This window comes from Leopardus geoffroyi, chromosome B2 (genome assembly GCF_018350155.1).
Source record: "Leopardus geoffroyi isolate Oge1 chromosome B2, O.geoffroyi_Oge1_pat1.0, whole genome shotgun sequence".
Lineage (NCBI taxonomy): Eukaryota > Metazoa > Chordata > Mammalia > Carnivora > Felidae > Leopardus > Leopardus geoffroyi.
Genome location: NC_059332.1, coordinates 97,586,629 through 97,609,455, shown reverse-complemented (window position 1 = coordinate 97,609,455; position 22,827 = coordinate 97,586,629). Strand labels below are relative to the sequence as shown.

The 22,827-nt window shown below is 42.1% G+C and overlaps 1 long non-coding RNA gene across 1 annotated transcript; it reads left to right on the top strand.

The window, feature by feature from the left end:
* On the top strand, positions 1 to 21,851 carry LOC123608821. The gene is made up of 3 exons (XR_006717464.1): positions 1 to 105; positions 214 to 349; positions 20,790 to 21,851. It is a non-coding gene; the product is annotated as an uncharacterized LOC123608821 (long non-coding RNA).
* Positions 21,852 to 22,827: the final 976 nt, after the last annotated feature.

Below are 22,827 nucleotides of genomic sequence, written 5' to 3'. Positions count from 1 at the left end.
TGATATTAATGAACCTCCAAGCGGCTCCCAAAGAAAATGCAGGCGCTGTCGGAGCTGCAGAGTTAGAGTGTGAATATGGGAGTGTGGCTCTGTGCGTGCGTGATGGTGAGGACGGTGCTGCTCTTGTAATAAAAATGAATTATTATATTTCATGGCAAGGGGAAGGGGAGGGGAAATGGAGCATTCTCAAAACGCTTTCCCCCTTCTCTCCAGAGCGCCAGACAGATTCGTGGAAGAAACTGGGTGGCTGTGTGTTTGTGTGATTGTGCGCACCGGATATGGCCATGTGAGTTGGTTCATTCTTGGTCCCGTGCCCTTTCTGTTGGGTAAAACTTGGATCTGGTCCGAGGTGAGTAATTATTCATTTTGCAACTATCTACAGAAAGTTGTAGCTGAGGACGCTGTGTGCGGACTTGGGGCCTGGGATGGAGTCTGCTGAAGGCTCGGCGTTCCTGCGGCCTTCGCGGGGTCCGCTTGGGCACCAGCCTTGGGGAGGGTGCGCCCGCTTCCCAAAGCAAAGCCCATCCGGAGCACAGCGAGGCTCCTGTCGCCTCCATTATCTGCACTGGAGCGGCTGCAGGACAGAATTTACCCTAGTAGGCTTCGCTGCCCCCCCCCCCCTTCCCGAGTAGCTTCCAGGGATTCTGGGGAGCTTCTTCCGCCTTACACCCCCAGTCCTCCCGCCTGCCTTCCCCCTCCTCCCCCGACTCCAGTGCTCTCTCACGCCCTGGTCCCTGCGCCGCTCTGGGAGAGCGCACGCCTAGGGAGCGGTGATCCCCAATCTCCAAGAGATTAATTCTTATTTAAGCTCTCCCAGCAGCTTGAACTTGTCGAACAAGAGCTTGCCCGCCGGTCCTCCGGGCGTGGGCCGGCTAGGGGTCAGGGGTCACACCTCCTGCTCTCCCGCCCTCCGCGGCGCTTTTGGTGGTGGGGGGTGGGGTGGGGGAGGAGAACTGAGACCCGCTCTCCGAAATTCTGCCTGCCTTCCCCCAACTGCACTTTCTTCAGACTCAGGGTCAACCCGGGCTTTCGATCAGAGTTTGTGTGTGTGAATGCTTGCATCCCCCGAGCCCTCGGAGGGCGCAGCAGCTCCTCCGCCCGGCGTCTCCCGGGCACAGGCTGTGCGCTCCTGCAGGCAGCCGCAGCACGTGACCGCAACTTTCCGCGGCAGCCTTTGCGGGGCCTGGACCCCCGGCCTGCGCACCCCACACGCACGAGAGCCCGCGTCCTTGCCAGGGTCGTACAGCCTCCGGGGCTCGGGAGCTGGGGACACCCGGAAAAAGCAAGACAGGGGACGACTATTTCCCAAATTAACCCTCCTTGGGTTTTTTTGTATTGGGACGAGATTAGGGAATCGTGGGACTAAACCATAAACCTGAGGGTATTTTTGAGGAGAATGGAAAAGAAATTAAAATTTTTGACAGCCAAATTGGGCAGCGTACTGGCCGCGCACGCGAAATGGTACAAACTTTAACTCCGCGCCCAGAAAGGGAAGTGATTTCCAGGCGTCGTTTGAGAAACACAGTTATTGTCCGATGCTCGGTTTTGGAGCCTGGGGTTTTGGCTCCCGCCAGAGACCCACTTGTCCCGCCGCCGCTGCCTCTGCAGCCGCCGCCACCACCGTCACTATCATGTGGACGCAGAGTGGGGCGCTTCGTTAAGGACAAAGAACAAGATCCAAGTACAGTACTGTATCTCAGGCGAAGATGAAGTCCAATGTCAAAGACTAGACCTGGGCCTGTCCCTGGGGCAAAGCCTTAGGATTCTGTGGCAAGAAGGCGACCTAGAAACTGCTTTTTGGGAGGGGTCGCTTGGAGGTAGGAGGACTATGGCTCTCGAAGGGTCCAAACTACCTCTTCCTCTATTCCCCGACATTCTTGCCCTGCTGGCTCATTTGTAGGCATAAAAACTTCTGGAAAATACTCCCGAGGCTCATCAAATTGTCTCAAAATCAAAATGGGAATGCCTCCCTCTTTTTCCTGTCACCAGTCCCTAATCAAGCAGGGTATCCAGCAGTCCAGTGAATAGAAACGTGGGCGCGCGCGCGCGCACACACACACACACAGACACACCACCACCACCACCACCACCACCACCACCACCACCACCACCATCCAGTCCTGGCAAAAGGCACAACACGCGCGCACACACCCGCAGCATGTTCGTCCTGTGTTCTGTGCGCCCGGCTGTAATTATCGGCGCGCTTTGCATAAATCACAATGCAGTTCTGAAATCATCATGATGACTTTCTGGCATGATTGGTTCAGTGGCAACAGCAGCTACAAGATCCAGAGTAGGCGGGAGGGGCTGGGGCGCTTGCCGCCCACCAGGTCCAAGGGGAGCCTAAAGCCGAAGTGCGTGCAGGCTTCTGCTCATTCAAAGGTGTTGCAGGCCACAGGGCCCTCGGATCTAAGGTGTAGAAACTTGGGACTCTCCTGGGTGCAGCTCATAGAAGAAAGTCTCCGCAAGATAGACTGTTACTTTCCATCTTCCTATCAATGCGCTGCAGCCTGAATCACAGTAGGTGCTACATAAATGTTAGGTGAATAAAGGAGGAAAGTCTGCAGATTTCCCAAGAAGCCGCAGGAGGCACAAGAAGGCTAACTTCTGGTAGCCAGGATGTGGGGGTTCAGGCTCTGTCGCAACTAGCTGTGTAACCTTGGGCAAGAGACTAGACCTCTCTGGGCTCCAATTGCCTGTAAATGATTATACCCTGTTCAACATTAACTTTCAGAGATTTTTCCTGTGACTCCAGGAGGGGAAATGATTGCTAAGGGGCAAATGCCACCTATCTCAGAAATGCATTTTAACAGAGACAAGTTCAAGGATGAGTTTACAGCAGTTGTCTTGGGGAGGGAGTGGAGCCACACCCCCAGAGATCCTGAAGCCCTTCTGACCAGGTCTAAAGATAGCCCCTAACTTCCTCTTTAGCCTCTTGTGAGTGTGGGGCTCTCCACCAAAATCAAAGTCAAAAACACAACGAAGGCATCTTTTATCACAGAACATTTATACTTTGGCCCAGGAGATAAGAAATAAGATCACGAGAAGGACCATGGAATCTAGGGTCTCTCTGTCCATCCATCAATCATCACTCCATTCATCACATACTGAGCACCCACTATGTGTCGGAGATTAAGGACCTGATCTCTTTCTCAAGGAGGCTACAGGGAGAGCAGACACATAAAAGGTGCTAAATGCATTGGCTTGGACTAAAACACAGAACATTCTGGAAAAATATACAAGGGACCCTAAACCAGCATGGAGTGAAATAGCCTGTGAGGGGATGCCTGGAAAGCTGGTCTTGTGTTACGGGAATCTACTGCCTCTGAAAACTGTCTTATAGCTCACTCTCCCTACTAATGCCCCTTCCCATCCACTTAAAAAGGAAAGTAGAGTCAGGTCAACTAAATGGTATGAGAGAGAGAGTCAGGGGTGCAAGGCACCCTTCCAGCATCAGATTATGTGGGTCTGACTCCCAGCTCTCCATTCACTAGCGTTCCTAAAAATGGTGCCATTTTCTCCAGTTCCCTTATCCATTCTTCTAAATTAAAACAGCAAAGGAGAAAGAAAAAACTTTTCTATCAGCAAACAGAGCTGAAGTTGGTGTGGAACAGAGACACCTCTTCCCCAACCAATGATCAATGCCCTCTCAGAGGTCATTCTACCTGTGGAGATTCATTGCTTTAAAATGCCCTTCACTTCACTGACTAGCAGAGTTGACAAATACACAGAGCCAGGAAATGTCCGGGAAAATCTACCTGTTAAGCTTGGTTGAGGTTTGACGTTCTTTCTCCAAAAGATGGTCCAACACACGTTTTATTTATGTGTTTGTTTGTTTACATGAGGAGAAAGTTGATTTTCAAATCATAATTCAACCTATGGTTGGTTGTTGCTTCCCCAGTGGATGGGGCATGAGAGAGAAAATGGGTCATGGAGCAGATTGTCCAGCGCAAAATAGGTGCTCAGTGAGGGCTTGCTAAGTGAGAGAATGAAAGAAACCATCTCATCAAGCTTGCTCCTGATTCTGCTGTGGGCCTCTCTACAAGTTGCTTGCATCTTGTCTAATTCTACTCAGAAAAGACACTGAGAACAATCCAGAATAGAGACAGGTGCTCTAGAACCCAACTGGTGCTGAGTTGTGGAGTTTTTTGTTCACACTTTCCAGGACTGTGTTCACTATGAGTTGTCTCTTTGCTCCCTACCAGTTAGGAAGATGAACACTGTTAACAGTAACAGGATTAAGAAAATGCGCTGTGTGACAGGCTTCTCTTTTTTTCCCCCTTAGCAAATAACATTGTCTCTACATTCATTCACACCCTCCCTCCCCTGGAACCACAGCAGCCAAAGAAATTCAGGCTGAGGATTAGAGTAAGAAGTAAGATATTCTTCTTGCCCCAGGAATAATCAAATAGAAACATCTTTCTTTCCCTTATCCCTTACTTTATTTCCTACATAAAATTATTTATTCACTTATATCCTGTCTTGGTGCCAGAAGAATTTATCATAGCTCTCATGTCAAATTGCTTTATTTGGGACCTGGGCTCCCTCCCTCAAAGAAAACTCATTAGAGATGTATTTAAAACAAAAACAACCAAAGATGTTACCAGAAACATAGGAGCAGGAAAATAATGTGGTCTCCTTCTCTCCCCCCAGGAAGATGGGTCAACAGAAACAAAGCTGCCAGTTTCTTATTTCCTAATAGCAAGAATAAAAAGTTTTATGGGAGACATGAGAGATGTCCAGCTCTCCAAAGGCCAGGGAGCTTCTTGAGACAGAGACTATCTGATTCATCTTCGGATTGTCAGTCCTAGCGCCTTGGCACACAGTGGTTCTTATAAATGTGGAATGCGTGAGTGATCCTGCCTCATGAAAGATGAGGTGTGAAGCGAGAGGCTTGCCTTTGCTCTGCCCCAGCAATTGCGAGAGTAGGGAGTAGGTAGAGACAGACAGGTCCTCTAGACCTCCAAACCTTGGGAAGGAATAAAGGTAATCTTTCAGCTGACTAACACAAAAAGAATGACTAGCTAGAGAGACGAGAAAGCAGACTACATCCAGGGAGAGATTAACCACCAAGCCTTCTTCAACCTCTTAATTTCCTGTAAATTACATAGTCTGACTCGGTTTCCATTTAACCCAGAATGACAGAGCACATAAGTCAGAAGGGACCCTCGAGATTAGTATTCATCTAATTCCATCATTTCATAGATAAGAAAACTGAGATCCTTAGAGACAAAGCTTGTCCTAGGTCACTCACCTAGAGGCAGAGGCCATCACCAGAACCCAGAACTCTTGAAGGTGAGTCTAGCAACAGTTAATGGAGAAAACGGCACCATTTTTAGGGAAGCTAGTGAATGGAGAGCTAAGAGTCAGACCCAGATAATCTGAGGCTCTTTGAAATATTAATTCCACTGCATTAAGCTACCTCCTATTTCCCAGAAGGGTTTCTAGAATCCCCAATTAAGGCAATTTCGCTTCACTTACAAGTGAAGTAATCAGAATTAAGAGAAGAGTTTTGTGCATCTTGAAGCAATAGTTCAGTGTTTCTAGAACTTCAAACTCTTCCACTTCATAAGTTTTTCTTCAAATTCTTTCCCTGCCAGTACTTAAAATTTGCTGTGTCCCAAGGGAGAGAAAATTTGTCAGGTCTTTTTCTGTTTTGTAGAGAATGATGTGGGCTACAAGAGGAACTACTTAGAGATACTAATTGTAGCTGCTGAGAAAAAGTCAATGATTAGAATGAACGATTAATTACTAAATTTGATCAGAGTAGATTGCTAATCTGGGCCTTTCAGATTTTAAAAACATCCCTCTATTCCCTCCACAGCAGGGACCTGCTTTATCCAGATTACTGTTTCAACACTAGTAGAAACAATTGTTATGTAAAACGGGGTAGCCCGTTTAAATGTGGTTAACATATTTGAGAATACGCTACGATTTTTTATTCCATGAATACGTATATCAGGATCACATATTTGATCTCTGCCAATGCAGTGAGAAGCATACATTCTAGTATGCTTTGTTTCCAAATGATCTAGTTCACACAGTACCCTGTTGTCCTCCTATTCTTGTAAGTAATTTCAGAATTCACATCACTTACAAAGATGCCGAGTGGCTATTTAGGGAAGTCTGATTCAAAAAAAAAAAAAAAAAAAAAAAAAAAACCCTCCAAAACAAAACAAACCTCCCCCTCTCTTCTCCCTCCCCCAAACCCCACGTGCTTTGTGCAAGACAGAGTCAACCAGTGGGATTCACAGGAGGTCCCCAAGTCAAATGCTGCAGCTGCGTTTTTAAAAAGGGTTGGATAAACTACAGCCGTTAATAACATCTGTATCTATGCAAGCTAAGATGATGATAGGGGTAATCAGATCTCATGCTTCAGGGCATAAGATGATTGCCTGCTGGGAGGGGGAGGATTTGGCCTTTCAGGTAAAGCAGTTCACAACTCAGGAGGTAGGTTGCAGACATTTCTCCCAGTTTCTAAAATTTCAGGTATAATTGACATGATTTTGGAGTGGATGAAACAGTGATTTGAAATCTAGTGTTTCTATCAGACTGAATAATGAGATATTTCAAATACATACGTCACATACAACATATACGTATCTCGCTATAGACAAGACACAAATATTTGGATGCCCTTTTTTTTTTGAAGGCTGAGGTTCCTAGATATGTTTTGACCATCTTTTAGTGCAAAGTGGATGTTTCATAAATATTAACAGCAATGGAAACAGTGGAAGTAAATTCAACTTTAGTCCATGCATTAATGATTAGCTAAGATAATATGTAATTACCCAAGTGTTCATAACCGCACATACTTGGATCCCTAAATATATCAATTTCCAGTTGCATTAGCTAAATCATGCTTGAGTTGCATGTTTGGAGTATACAAGGAATGCATTCATTTTAAAGTCCTGGTCACTAAAGTATTTTTAAAAACTTAATATTTGTCTGGAAGTGAGAAAGGAATTATGCAAGCTAAATCTTACCTTCTCTTTTGATTTCTTTCACATTCTCAAACCCCAGGAGGGGGACACGTTAGTACAGTTGCACAATTTAATCAATTTTGAAAACACTTCTGCAAGTGTGAGCAGGGTAAAAGAACTCCCTTTATTTAGACACGTCAACCCATACCGCAGGGCATACAACATCAGACAGCTGTCCACATTTCAGAGAGGTGTAGAAGCTTTTGAACGAGTAGGTTTCTAGCAGAATGGTTAGAGTCCTTTTGGCATGAAAGACATTCTTGCTACTGGCTTCATCATTCTTACTAAGCCATTCACTTCTATTCCACACAGAGGGACTGTTCTGAAGGATATGGCTGTTAAATGCAATTTTTAAAATGATGCACATAAACAGTTTTAAAGGGGGAAAACCCTGCAGCTGTTTTGGCTGCAGACAGGCATGGGAAATTAGTCAGAAGCCCAAAGCATCATAGTTAATAACCATTATTCTGTTGTCTGGGATGTTTGTTTAAATACTATTGACACTGTGTATGTATTGTCATCTTCTCTAAATTGTAGCTCTTAGCCACTGAAATCTTGTTAAAGACCACCTAGGGTTTCCTCTGTATGATGCTGAATTGTGTATTCACCTGATGGATAAACAAAAACCAGATTTTTTTTTTTGTTTCAATTTTTCTCTCATGTGCAACTAGCAGGAAATTTTCTGGACTAAAGAAAGAGATTGGCTGAGTACAGAAGAAATAGCCGCCGTGGGGTCCCAACCTTCGTTATTTCTCCTCTAGTGATAGAAAATGAACAAACCCATCAACTGATTAATACAATTCAGTCTGCTTAAAATTCACAGATCTGTTTGCTATGAGGCTGTATTTTAAAAGACTCATACTTGCCATTAAGTGTGAAGAAATCAGTAACTATTCTTTTCATCAACAGCATGTTGGGTTCCCCCCTTCCCCCATTTCGATTTTGCTTAATAAGTGAGGTCATTTGGGAGAAGAGCGGCTCTGGTGGGTGGGGAAAAAAAAAATCTAACAGCCCGACTCCCAAGTTGAGAGCTCCAGATCACGGGCCATTCAGTACAAAGCGTTTTATATCTTGACTTATGAGGGGACAATAGCCGGTTTTACAAAGGCACCACCTGTGATTTAGCACGGATGACATCTTTGTTAAGGAGGAGCCGGAGGGCAGAAGAGAAAACAGCACGTGCACCATCCGGAACGTGTTACCCTGACCCACCTTCAAGGCCCTTTCGCAATGTCGCCGAGGCCTCGTCAGGTATTTTGCTTTAGAGTTTTACAAAAGGAAGTGAAGAGAGAGAAAGTAAATGAATGTTGTCCACGCGAATTGACCCAGAGCTCTGGACTTACGGCTTGCCAGCGCCAAGCTGTCCCATTTTACAGATGGGTAAACGGAGGTCGGGTCCGCGGAGTGTCTGGCTCAGCAGGTGCAGGGGGCTGGGGTCCCCCGCGAGGCTTCGGGGCCGCCCGGGCCGGGGGCGCGGAGGGCGGCGAGTCCCCGTCTCCGGCCCAACCTTCAGGCCGGTGGCTTTTTGCTTCCTTCCCGAAGGTCGTTTCTGACAAATCTATCTATTTGGGGCAAATTGTCAGTGAGAAACTTCCGCTCGAACTGCCCTGGACAAAACCGGCTGTTTGAAAAGGGTAAATCCCGCGGCCCGGCGAGGCGAACAATGGGCCGCTGGTGCTGCTGCGGCGGGGGCGGCCGGGCGGGCCGCACAAAGGGCGGATTAATTGGGGCCGCGGCTGAGCGGTTCGCGCTAGCTCCACTCAGCCAGCGCTGCGGGGCGCCCCATTGACTGGGCCCCGAGCCCCACTTTTCACAAACTCCAAACAAAAGTCAATTTCTTTTTTATAAGGCGGGGGAGGGGGCCGCAGCCAAAGATTCTCCACTCGCTCCTGCGCCACATTCTTGCAGCATAAGGGTGAGGGGGGTGCTGGAGGGAGAGGGATATGGGGGAGCGGAGGGGATCCGAAAGGGACCGGGTGCTGCTACCGCGTCCCTGTCCCCGCCTCCGCTGCACCCCCACCCGTCCGGACACCCGTCGCGCCCTCCTGACGCACCTACCTTCCACCAGGTGGGAGCTTAGATCCCTGCGGGAGGCCTGGAAGCGGCCGAGGAACGCGGTTGGGGTGACGGGGACCCGGACCCAGGTGAGGGTTGGCACCACCCAGTGGGGAAAAGTGTAGGAGAAGAGGAAAGAGAAGCCCGCTAAGGATTCTAGACCTCTGGAGGTGGGCCCATTCCTCAGATATTTATTGAGCAACTACTTTGTTCCTAGCAAGGCGGAGACAAAAGAGAGTTTGCTCTCAATTTGCACACAATTGGGAAGGCTGACTCCTGAATCAATTAGCAGGTCGGGGAGGGGCATGCCAAGATAGGGGCCCCAAAGAAAGGCGTCGCCACCTTCTGTAAGGTTATGCGATGGACTTGCCTGTGTAACATATGGAAAAAGATATCTAATTACTTTGTAGACACACCCTATCAGAAGTTGCGGTAATTAAAAGTTGTAGGATTAATATGGTCACGGTCTAAAGACCAAGTATGGAGAGACCAGCAGTTCATCTCCTCTTGTTTCTCTCCTTTCAAGATGGGAGAATGAGTGCAGAGGACTCTTTAAGTGACACTGAGAGGGGCAGGAAATTCCATTAACAATAAAATGCGATACATTCTCCAGCCCACAAGCCTCTGTTGTAAGCTGGGTAGGCAATGGTTGCATACAAGGCACCCCAGTCCTTGTGGTGAGTGCAAAGGCCACATTCTTCTTGGAGGACCGGCTTGCCAAGTGAATCAACGGGGAGGAGGGACCAAGTGCAGGTGGAAGGGGAGCCATTTGTTCCATGGAGGGCTTGGAGCATGTGCTCACAGATTATATTACAAGGTTTTTATTTTATGAGAAATACTTCTGCTCTTGGATCACAGGCACTTGTGTTCTCTAAGGCTGGCAAATTGAAGTCTTCAACAGCTAGGCTTTACTATAGAGACCCTCCAAAGGCATCAGGCCATGGTATTGGCACTCCTCTAGTCGGGCACAGTAGAAGGGAGCTCTGATGGCAGGTACTCAATTTGTGGCAGGCTAATGACAGGGGTGAAGAAAGCCTTCAAGGATGGGCTGGCACATGGCTGGAGGCAGAGAGACCTAGACACTGGCATCAGGAAGCAACAGCAGCAGAGGGACCAGCTAGTAGAATCCAACCTGGGCTCCTTTCTAACCACGGTGTGAAGCTGCAGTGTTAAAATGATCCATTCTGGGCCGGACTGTGAACCCTTCCAGATTTCTGTTGAATCAGAGGCTGTGCAAATATTTATCTAAAGATGTCACAACTTTGAATTTCAATAATAATTTGTCTGCTAATCTCTGGTGGAAATCTAGAACAGCTGTTACTCCATTGTGTATTTTGAATTTCCAAAAGATAAATTGGGGGATCAACATTTTTCTTCCACCAATTCTCAGTATGCTTTCTTTTAGTTTTTTGATGCCTTGGCAAGTTCACATCAAGTAAATGATAGGACCTTTTGCTTATTATGAAAGTTATTAAAGCCTACCCAAATATATATGGCATTTAACTTTTATTGGCAAGTGTGACAATGAAGCATGTGTCCATGCCAGCAAAGGTTGAGCGAGGGTGGAAAGATTGAGATGTTGCATTCTTAGGAAGAAAAAAGAAAATATGAGTATGAATCGGAGTGATAAAACTTCCAACATCAATGTGTAGGTTTAGACAGAACTGATGACAGGCTCTACTATCTATTAATGGAAAGCTTACGACCACAGCTTCTAAGAACACCCAGCATGATTGTTTATAATTTCTACTTTACAGAAGAAGTTCTTTAGAGAGGGAGACACAAGGTGATTTTAATAAGGTCCACCCACGAAAGGGGTGATGTACTGGCATTAGGCCTTTTCCATTACTCACTCTGGTTAGCTTTGAAGGCCTTGAATTACTCTCTTTCAGAAAGAATTATTTTAGTATCATTTGATGTGAACATCATTAGAGGAAAAGAGCTCCTGGAGATCTGATTATAATTAAACTTCATTTTTTTCTCTTATACTTGCTGGCTGAGGAAACACTGCTGGAAGGGAAGGATGCTGATCTTGGTACCCTCAGTCTTAGGATGCCAGAAAAATACAGAAATCTGCCTTCTGATAATGGCAGAGCAGGGGCCAGTACAGCACTGGACCTAGAATACGGTAGTCATGAGCCAAAATGAAGGAGCCCTCTATTTAGGAGTAGACTAGCTTTAAATAAACAAAAGAATAGCATTTTCTAATGGCTTTTTCTTGAAGAGGGAAAACCAGGGTCCAACAAGGTTAAGCTTTGCTATGTTAGCCAAGATTCTAGAAATAAAATGGCCGTCATTTGATTGTGAAGTGTATCATACATATAAAATAGTATGTGAATGTATCTGTACAATTTAAAGAATGGAATGAAATAAATGCTCATATCCTAGCAGCTGTATTTAGAAATAGAATCTCAGTAGTATCTGTAAGTAGATTCCTTTATGCCCTCTTTGTGATTGCATGTCTTCCCCCACCAACACATACCAGAAGTCATTGCCACCTTGAATTGTGTTTTGCTCAATTGTTTACTTTCTTTATAAGTTTACTACTCATGTATGTATCCCTAAATAATATAGTGTGAAGTTTTGCTTTTGAAAAACTGTATATAAACAGGGGCACCTGAATGGCTCAGTTGGTTAAGCATCTGACTTCGGCTCAGGCCATGATCTCACGGATAGGTTTGTGAGTTTGAGCCCCTCATGGGGGGGGGGGGTGGTCTGCTATCAGCACAGACCCTGCATCAGATCCTCTGTCCTGTTCACTCTTTGCCCCTCCTCCACTCGCGTGCGCTCTCTCTCAAAAATAAATAACCATTAAAAAAATTAAAACAAACTTTATATAAACAGAAGCATACATTATACAGTCTGCGGTGATGTGTTTTTTTCTCCTAATGCTGTTTGTTTAATTAGTTAGTTAATTAATTAATTGTGGTACATTCATACAATGTGGTTTCTTCACCCTCTTTGTTGTATAGTACTCCACTGTGTGAGCATGCCACAAGCCATTGGTCCTCACTGCTATGAACAGACAACAGACATTCAGGTCCTTCATTTACTTACCCTCTCTATCTTTCTCTCTCTCTTTCTTTTTTAATTATAGTAAATGCTGCTATATGTATCTCTTGTGCATGCTTCCTGGTACGCATATGCCAGAGTTTATCTAGTATCTAAAACCAGGTATAGAATTGCTTTCTTATTCAATTTTACTAGATACTATCAAACTGTTTCCCTTAACAGCTGTATTAATAATTTACACTCCTACCAGGAGGTGATAAGAATTATCATTTGTCAATATTTATTATTGACTTATTTTAAAATTTTTGTTATGCCTATGGAAGAAATATCTGTAGTTTTAATTTGCATTTCTCTGATTACTAATAGGGTTGAGTATTTTTCAGGTGTCTGTGGGCCATTTATATTTTCTCTTTTATGAAATATGTTTGTGACTTTTGCTATTTTCCCATTGGGTTGTTTCTCTCTTCATTCATAGGAGCTTTAAAAAATCTTTTGGATAATAATCCTTTGTCTTGATTAAATGTATGACAAATATTTTCTCACCTTAGTTACTGTCTTTTCACTCTCCTAATGTCTTTGATGAACCAAAATTTTAATTTTATGTGGTAGAATTTATCAGTATTTTCCTTTATAAGTAGATAATTTTGTGTCTTGTTTTAGAAAGCTTTCCCTGAGGTTATAATGGCACTCTCCTAAGTTGTTTTCTAAAAGTTTTATAATTTTTCCTTCCACATCTATGTCTTTAATCCAACTGGAATTGATTTTTGCATATGGTGTGAGATAGGGTTCCAATTTTGTTTTTTCAAAGTTGTTTAATATGTTTTGCTAGTAGCATTGACTGAATCTTCTATTTATCTCTAGTGCCCACATATTATAAAAGCAAATCTCTATATGTGCATTGATTTGTTTCCATGTTCTCTATCATATTCCTTTGGAGCCTTTGTCTGGCACTCTCCTGGTATCCCACTTTCTTGCTATAGCTTACATACTAAGTCTTGATATCTGGGAAGGCAATTCTCCTGACCTTAAACTTTTTTTCTTAGGGAGTCTTGACAATTTTGGATCCTTTCCTCTTTCATTTCAATTTTAGAATTAGCTTGTCAGGTTCCATAAACAATATTGTCGGGGTTTTTCATTGGAATTGGATTTAGTCAACATGGGAGAACTGACATCTTCATGCTACTGAAGCTTCCTACTAACAACTTGGTGTTTCTCCATTTATATAAGTCTTCTTTAATGTTTTTTCGAAAGGTATAATTTTCTCTCTCAATGAGGTACACAGCTTTAGTTAGATTTGTACCTAGATTTATTATATATTTTTGCTCTTATAATGGCATTCTTTTAAAATCATATTGATTGTTTTTGCTCTACAGAAATGTATCGTGATTGAAAACACTCTTATGAATTCTAATAATTTACCTACAGTTTCTTTTTTTTAATTTTTAATTTTTTTTAATTTGAGAGAGACAGTGGCAGGGGAAAGTGGCAGAGGGAGAGAGAGAATCTTAAGCAGGCTCCACACTCAGTCCAAAGCCTGACGTGGAGCTCCTTGCAGGGTTTGACATGGGGCTCCATCCCACGATCCTGGGATCATGACCTGAGCTGAAATCACAGGTCAGAGGGTCAACTGACCGAACTACCCAGATGTCCCTAATTTACCTATAGTTTCTTTCGAGTTTTCTATGTGGCCAATAATATCATGTGCAAATATTATATCTTCCTTTTTTATCTTTCTTTTTAGATCCTTAAATCTATGATTTATTTTCTGTTTTTGTCATACTTATGGTTTAGGATTTCAAATACAATATTGAATAAGAGTGGTGATAGCAATAACTTCGCATTTTTCCTGATATTAAAGAAAAGTATATGATTGTTGGTGCATGTGAGATATGAGTGTAGAATTGGCATATCTTGTGGTGAATTCAGCAGCAGCTAATTTTATTTCTAGTAATGCTTTGGCTGTGGTTTATTTCCTCTGATATTAATTTAGGCATACTAGCTTGCTTCTGTTAATATTTCATTTTCCATCCTTTGACTTTCAAACTTTCTTGTATTTATGTTTTAAAAATCTCTTGTTAAACAGTATATAACTGGTTTTTTTCAAAATTCATTCTGACAATCTTTGCCATTTAACTGGAGTCTTTAGTACATTTATATTATTGTACATACTAATATACTTGGATTTATTACTACCATATTTTTGGTGCTTTATATTTCTATTTCTGCTCCTTTCATTTTTACTTCTTTTGTATCAATTGAGGATGTTCCTCCTTAGTACAGTTTCCCCCTTGTTCCTGTTTGGAAGTTATATTTTTTGAATATCTATTTTTTTAGTGGTTTTAATATTTTCACTTAACACAGTTAATCAATACCTTTCCTCCTTGTGAACAATATGAGAACCTTAGAACTTAGAAATCTTTTCATGTTACCCCTTTCTAGTTCTGGAGTCCAGTTCTAGCTTAACCCTCCCCCCCCCCCAACCCTGACTAGATATTATTGTTAATACAATCAAATTTATTTAGATTTACCCACAGATTTACCTATATATTTGCCGTCTATTTCCTTCCTTCTGAAGCACATCCTTTATCATTTTCTTTAGTGCAGGTCTGTTGGTGTTAAAATCTCTGGATTTTTGGTTGACTGAAAATATTTACTTCTTACACTCATTCTTAGGTATTTCACTGGGGATAAAATTCTTTTTTTTTTTTTTTTTCAACGTTTATTTATTTTTGGGACAGAGAGAGACAGAGCATGAACAGGGGAGGTGCAGAGAGAGAGGGAGACACAGAATCGGAAACAGGCTCCAGGCTCCGAGCCATCAGCCCAGAGCCTGACGCGGGGCTCGAACTCACGGACCAAGAGATCGTGACCTGGCTGAAGTCGGACGCTTAACCGACTGTGCCACCCAGGCGCCCCGGGGATAAAATTCTTAATTTGAAGTTATTTTCTCTCAGCACATTGATGATATGATTCCACTATCTTTGGTTTTTGTTTGTTTTTGCTGCTGTTAAAAAACACATTTGCACATGACTGTGTTTCTTCTCTATTTTTAAAGTTTCCCCTTGCCTTTGGAGCTCTGCATTTTTACAGTCATAGCTCTACATGTTGATTTATTTATCCTGCTTGGGATACATTTGGCTTCTGTATCTGAACTCCGGCATCTTTAACAAAATTCCCAGCTATTATCTCTTTGGAAGTTGTCCTCTCTTTGCTCTATTATTTCCTTCATGAACTCTCATAAGGAATTATAGAACTCTTAACATATCTTTCATAACTTTTGTCTCTTTCTGGTTTGTATTTTGGAAAATGTGTTAAAATTTTTTTTAATGTTTATTTATTTTCGAGAGAGATAAACAGAGTGTGAGTGGGAGAGGGACAGAGAGAGAGAGGGAGGCACAGAATCTAAAGCAGGCTACAGGGTCTGAGCTGTCAGCTGAGAGCCAGATGTGGGGCTTGAACTCCTGAACCAGGGGATAATGACCTTAGCTAAAGTCCAGCACTCAACCAACTGAGCCAGAAAGCACCCCTGGAATATGTATTTTTTCCAGGGGCACTTGAGTGGCTCAGTCAGTTAAGCATCTGACTGTTGATCTTGGCTCAGGTCATGACCTCACAGTTTGTGAGTTTGTGTCCCAAGTCAGGCTCTGCGCTGACATCCTACTTGGGATTCATTCTCTCTCCCTCTCTCTCTGCTCCACCCCATCTCAGGGCACACTCATATGCATGTGCTCTCTCTCTCTCAAAATTAAATAAATAAACTTAAAAAAATACATTTTCCAGTCCAGCAATTATCTTTTCTACTGGGGCTAAGCGGCTATTTAAGCCCCTCATTTTAAAAAGTAATCATTTTATTTTTCATTTCTTGAAGTACTGTTTCGTTCCATTTCAGATCTGCTTGGATGTTCCTTACCATCTCTTGTTCCTTGCTAATATTTACAAGCTCCTTTTTTATTTCATTAACTATATACAATTTATATTTGGTCACTAATAATGTCAATATTTGATGTCTGTGAGAGACTGCTTCTGGTGTCCCCTGCTTGCTTCTTTTGGTTTTTCCTTCATGTTTCTTCCTAGGCTTTGGGATGTTTCTGTCCTTTGAGCTTCTCATTGTCGTGGTGCTTTCTCTCTGGGGGCTCTTAGAGGCCAAACTTGAAGGTAAATTTGTGCAGGGAAGATTTGCATTTGCTCTTTCTAGTCAAGTCACCTGGTTGTACTACCAACTTGGGATCCTTTTATTTTGAAATATTCCATTATTAGACTAGCTGTGCTTCCTAATTCTTAGAAAAGTTTTCTTTCTTTCTTTTCTTTCTTTCTTTCTTTCTTTCTTTCTTTCTCTTCTTTCTTTCTTTCTTTCTTTCTTTCTTTCTTTCTTTCTTTCTTTCATCTGTCTTCTCAGCATCAACCATAAGATAGCAAATGTCCTTGCTGTGGCACCCCTCTTTGAGTAAATTTCTAAATTTATCTTTATGCTGAGGATATAGCCCCTTATGTTTTCAGTCTAATGCAAGGATTCTTCTAACAGGTTCCCTAGCTTGGTCATTCCCTGAGCATTATCTCAGAGTTGAGATTCAGGTCTCCAGAATCTGACAGAAACTCTCAGGATGAAACCTGGCTTTGGAACTTGCTTACCTACCAGGATTCCTGTTTTCATTTACTTTTTGGGATCTGAAAATCCCTCCCATTTGTGCTGGTTTGTTGATGCATTTTAAAAGATGGGTTTTTTTTTTTTTATTGTTGTTTTTGTTATTAAAAAAATTTTTTTTAAGTAATCTTTATGCTCTGCGTGGGGCTTAAACTCACAACTCTGAGATCAAGAGTTGCAGGTTCCACGGACTGAGCGAGCCAGGCACCCCTAAAAGTATGTTTTAATAATATTTTAGAGGTGCCTTGGTGGATCAGTTGGTTAAGTGTCCTACTCAATCTCAGCTCAGGTCATGATCTCACAGTTCATGGGTTTGAGCTCCGCATCCGGCTCTGTGCTAACAGTGTGGAGCCTGTTTGGGATTCTCTCTCCCTCTCTCTCTGCCCCTTCCCTGTTAGCTCTCTCTCTCAAAAATAAACAGAGAACATTAAAAATAAAAAAAAAATATTTTAATCAAGGGGCGTCTGGCTGGCACAGTCTGTAGAGCATGTGACTCTTGATCTCTGAGTCATGGGTTCAAACCCCACAATGGGCATAGAGATTGCCTAAGGAAATAAAAGAAAGGAAGAAACTTCAAAAGAATTTTTGTTGGGATTGTCATTCAGGGTATCTGTATTAGTCAGGGTTCTTCATCTAAAGAGATTGTGTAAAAGAGATACAGTAAGAGAGAAAGATTTTAAGATTGTGGGGGCTGCAAGTCCAAAATCCACGGGGCAGGCCGGCAGCCTGGAAATTCCAGCAAGAGTCAATGTTGCAGTATGGAGTCCAAAGGCAGGTCTGAAGGCAAAATTCCTTCCTCTTCAGGGACTTTTCTCTTTTCTCTTAAGGCCTTCAGCCAAGTGGATGAGGCCCACCCATATTACGGAGGGTAATCTGCTTTACTCAAAATCTGCTTTAACCACTTATAAGAAATTCCTTCATAGCAATATCTAGACTAGTGTTTGACCAAATGCTGGGCACCATAGCCTAGCCAAGCTGCCACATAAAATTAACCATTACAGCATCTAATCCACCAAAATGCTGGAAACAGAAGCCAGAGGGATAATTTCTCATGATGAAATGATAGCACAATCAAGGGACACAATAATGTCATGCTCCAATGCAAATAGGTCTAAGATGACACTAGGCATTTTCTTAGGAAGCTGACAGACTTCCATTTTCTCAGTCTAGTGCTTACTATAGGCTTATAATGCTTACTATAGGTGCTACAGGTTGTGGCAAAAGTGCTCTTCCATGTAAAATTACAGGAAAAGGAGGTCACACTTAATTGCCTCAAGTTGTAGGCCATAATGATGCAAACTATCTTGGAAAAGTATATTATTTACTCAAATTTGCCAAAATTCAGTAAGTATCTTATAAAAATATAAAGAAACCCAAACTGAGAAGAGAAAAACATTGCAGGGGGATCAGAATAATGATCGTCCCTGTGTTAGAATCTAGAGGGTATTTTCAGGTGATTAAAAAGATTCTTTTTCTCCTCCTCCTGGTTCTTCTGGACATTCATGGTTTCTTAGAAGTCTAGAAACAGATGACAATCAAAAATTTTAAATCCACGAATTACCTAGCTATCCACATATAGAATGTTGATACTTTCTTCACAGTGAATAGCAGTAAGCTAGTTAGTTTATAATGCTTTTCAGGTTTGGAAAAGCTTTTTTTGTCCTACCTGATTTTGGGGAATGCCTCCGGGGAGGAAGGAGTAGGGGAATGGTGTCAGCCATCAGGAGGAAAGGAGGCAAGAGAATCTTGCAGCCTCTCTGTTCTTCTTTCTTGGTTTCTCTCTCTTGTTTTCCCTTTCTATCATGAAAAATTGGACTCTGCCCCAGCATGAAGCATTATTGCAGAAAACGAAACAATGAAAGTTTAAAAAAAGGATTTCAAGAGGGACGCCTAGGTGGCTCAGTCAGTTGAGCATCTGACTTTGGCTCAGGTCCTGATCTCACGGTTCAGTTCATGAGTTTGAGCCCCGCGTCTGGGCTCTGTGCTGACAGCTCAGAGCCTGGAGCCTACTTCAGATTCTGTGTCTCCCTGTCTCTCTGCCCCTCCCCTACTCATGCTCTCTCTCTCTCTCTCTCTCTCTCTCTCTCAAAAAGTAAATATTAAAAAAAAATTTTTTTAAAGGAATTTCAAGATAGATGTGCAGTCAAGAGACTGGAAGAAAATATGAATAGTGGTTATCTGGAGGGTGAAATTATCAATTATTGTCTTCTTTATATTCTTCTGTCTTCTTTCAAAGTTTCTACAACAAACACAACTTTATACTAGGAGCAAAATTATCCTTAAAATTATTTTACAGAACAAGAACCTAAAATACCTTGAGGATTGTGTGTGTGTGTGTGTGTGTGGGTGTGTGTGTGTGCGCGCGCGCGCGCGCAAAAGGTGATTTTATTAAAGCACAGGGACAGGACCTGTGGGTAGGAAGAGCTGCCGAGGATTTTTTTTAAAACACAATTGGGTTTTCCCGACGCAAGGGTTTAAGACTAAGATTTTAAACACTATAACACCATTTCCAAATAAGATATTTCGGTGTCAAAAAACTTATTTTTATGCTAGCAAAACTGAAATTTGCCAACTGGTAACACATTAAGATAATTTGATAAATTTGTGTGGAAATTTTTAATATTTGAGCTCAATCCTCCAGAACTTATGAACTTTTCATTGTATTACCACATTTTAAAACTGTTTTGCTACAACTAACATTTTTTTCCAGCTTTTTAATTTAAGCTGGTATTTTGTTTTTGAGATATATAGTGGCCTCTAACATTTGTTACCTCTTTCAAATCCCTACAGTCTACATGTAGGCTACCTGTAGTAAGAACTCTTACAATCCCAAATCAAGAGGCAAGTGCATTTGTAAAAGCTATGACTCTTTGAACTGCATAAATATGGAAAGCCCAGAAAGATCAGTTTAGAAGCAGAGGGGCTCAAGGTAGTTCCTTCTGGGGAGTAATCACATAAAACAGGAAATCTGTGAACACAGATACATTCTTAAGTTTCTCTGCAGAGGGTAACTACTGGCTGAGCTAGAGAGGAATTAGTATTATTGGTAAGACCTCCTAGGACTTGACTGGCTTTTCTTGAAAGGGGAAAAAGAATACTAAAAGGTTAGGCAATAAAAAAAAAAAAAAGTTCTGCACTGGCATTCCATTGTTCTTCCCTGGAAAGTTATAAGGATGGTGCTCAGTGACCTCTCTGAAATATCACAAAGAGCAGTGGCATCTGGATTAGTAGAGAAATTAACATGCAGAAGAGACTTCAAAGGCCCCTGCACAGATCCAGAAAATTCTTTAATGTATCCGTATACATAAATTGCATGTATACTAAATTAAGCTGTGTAAAATATCTCTAGATAGACCTACAGCCTCCTTGTTTGTCGGGTGGCTATAAGAAGGGATGCTGGACCACCTGTAGTTCTTAACAGTAAACAGATCGACCTTTCACTCGGCAAAGCAAAATTCAGAATGAAGACTTTAGAATTTCAGAATCAAGACTTTGTCACTTTGCCGAAAAACATTAAATATACTACTACAGACTGATGTGCTAAAAGAGAAGGGGAGGAGAGTTGAGAGAAATAAAATGGAGGTGCAAAACAGGAAGACAGAAGGGAAGAGAAGAATAAGACAGGGTGAAGGGGGACAGGAAAAGAAAACGTGGATTGAATGAGGGGATTAAATTGGGGGGAATGGGGAATAATGCATCTCTGCAGGGCCCCTCTTCCCAGGAACTTTTAAAATAGAGAACCCAACCCATAAACAAGATGTAACCTTTCAGCAGAGAAAACATCCAACTTTCTTAGTTGTTAGGAAGTCTCTTCACACTGGGAGGAAATCTTCCCCCTTGTGGGTGGGTCTCACTCATGTTGAGAACAAAGAAAAAGGAATTGATACTAGGGGTGGTGTACAACGGTGAGGTTGCCATCCATTATTTCTGGCCCAGTTTGGTGATATCTAATCCTATTAATGCTTGGTATTAGAAGACTCTTTTATTTCCATCCTTCCCTCTGTTCTTTCTGTTTTTGTGGGGTGAGGTGAGGGATGGTTAGAGAGTTGGTGTGAATACATAGAACTGATCCTAACAAGATTTTCTAATCTCTCTAGCAAATCACAGACTTGCTCATCTCTTCTCGACTTTTCCCTGGCCCTTGTATTTTTCTCACAAGAGCAAACAGGAAGACTAATGAAGCGTATTGATCTAATGGAAACTTGTGACCAGATAAATGATCGAAACCTGGATTGAAACCTGGAAGAATGCACTTGAAAACTGTGCCCTACTCATTTTCTCCATGCTTGTCCTTTCTCATAACGTTTGATATCTTGGCCAGTGGGAGATATTTTGCTGTTTGTCCATCGTTTGTCATGTGTTATGTGATGGAGGGGTCTCGTAGCAGCAGAAAAAAAGAGCAGCTTGTCCTGGGCTTTCCTTTCAAAGTCCCATTAACAGGTTGTGTGATGCTGTGTAAATCACTTAACTAAGTTTTCCCCAGAAAGATGGGAGATGGGAGGACAGAAGTTTGGCCCTAGCAAACCCCTACCTATCCCCAAACAATCGTTAGCTCAGTTTGTAGCCTATCAGTGTCAGTATATGTTAAACTGTAGGCAAAGTGAAAAATACTGCACTCAAATAAGGTGTGTGTTATAAATTGATAAGTGTAAAGAGGAGGTGAAGGAGACAATTAAAACACTTGTAACATAGGCTGAAAGTTGACCAGTTAACTAAAAGGCCTTTGGTTCCATAAACTTAATGGAGCAGCTGAAAAAGTAGATGTTTCAGTCATTTTTAGGACTGCAAATCTATTATATTTTAGATTTTTTTCATGTACTTCTAGACCTGTAAAATCTTATGATTGCTGAATCTGAATTTCTAATTATTTTTTATTTCTGATTCTGAAACTCACTAATGTCTTATTTAATTTTGTAACAAGAACAAATACATATTTGAAAAATAATAACGCGGGTCACCTGGTTGGCTCGGTCGGTGGAGTGTGCAACTCTTGATCTTGGGGTTGTGGGTTTAAGCCCCATGTTGGGTGTACAGATTACTTGAAAATAAAATCTTAAAAAAAGAAAAGAAAAGAAAAATGATTACTCAAGATTTGCTCATGCCAACTGGTAAGAAATTTCTATCTCTTGTGATGAGTGGATGTAGCGTCCCAAGATACAATAATAGTAATAACAAAACAGCAAAAACTACCTCTTATTTTCTTAATCTTTTTTTAAATGTTTATTTATATTTGAGAGAGAGAGACAGAGGGCAAGTGGGGCAGGAGCAGAGAGAGAGGGAGACACAGAATCTGAAGCAGGTTCCAGGCTCTGAGCTGTCAGCACAGAGCCCAATGTGGAACTCGAAATCAGGAGCTGTGAGAGCATGACCTGAGCTGAAGTTGGATGCTCAACCAACTGAGCCACCCAGGTACCCCAATAAGTACCTCTTATTGACTCTTATTATGTCCCAGGACTTTGCAAAATTTTAGTTCTCTTATCTCATTTAATCCTCACATACATCCATAAGATAGTTACTGCTTTAGCCTCATTTTGTAGGTAAGTAAACAGAGGCCTATATTAGGGACTGAACCCAGAATTGCTCATGAGAAAATGCAACAAGATCCATTCACTCACTTTTTCTATAACATGTGTAGTCCATCTGGACATGTTGACACTGAGACACAGATGAGGATCCTGCCCTCATGAAGTTCATAGTCTCCTGGAGGATAGAATCTCCACTCATTTTTGCTTAATAACTGCAAAAATGCAGATTTAGATTTAAAATCATCTTTCTTTTCAAGAATTGGCCATATGTACTTTTGAAAGTTGGCTCTCAGTTGTATGGTAATTCTAGAATTTTTTAAAACAATTATAATTATGAGACGCATTTAGTTTTTTAATTTTTCATAATATTGAGATATAATGGACATACCATTAAGTTCACCTTTTAAAGGTGTATAATTGGTATAGTCACAGAGTTGTGCACCAACCTTCTCAAGTTCCAGAACACTTTTATCACCCCCCAAAAGAAAGTATATTTCCATTAGCAATCATTTCCCATTTTCCCTTCCCACTAGCCCCCAGAAACCACTAGTTTACTTTCTGTCTCTGTTGTGGACATTTCATGTGAGTGAAATCATACACTATGTAGCCT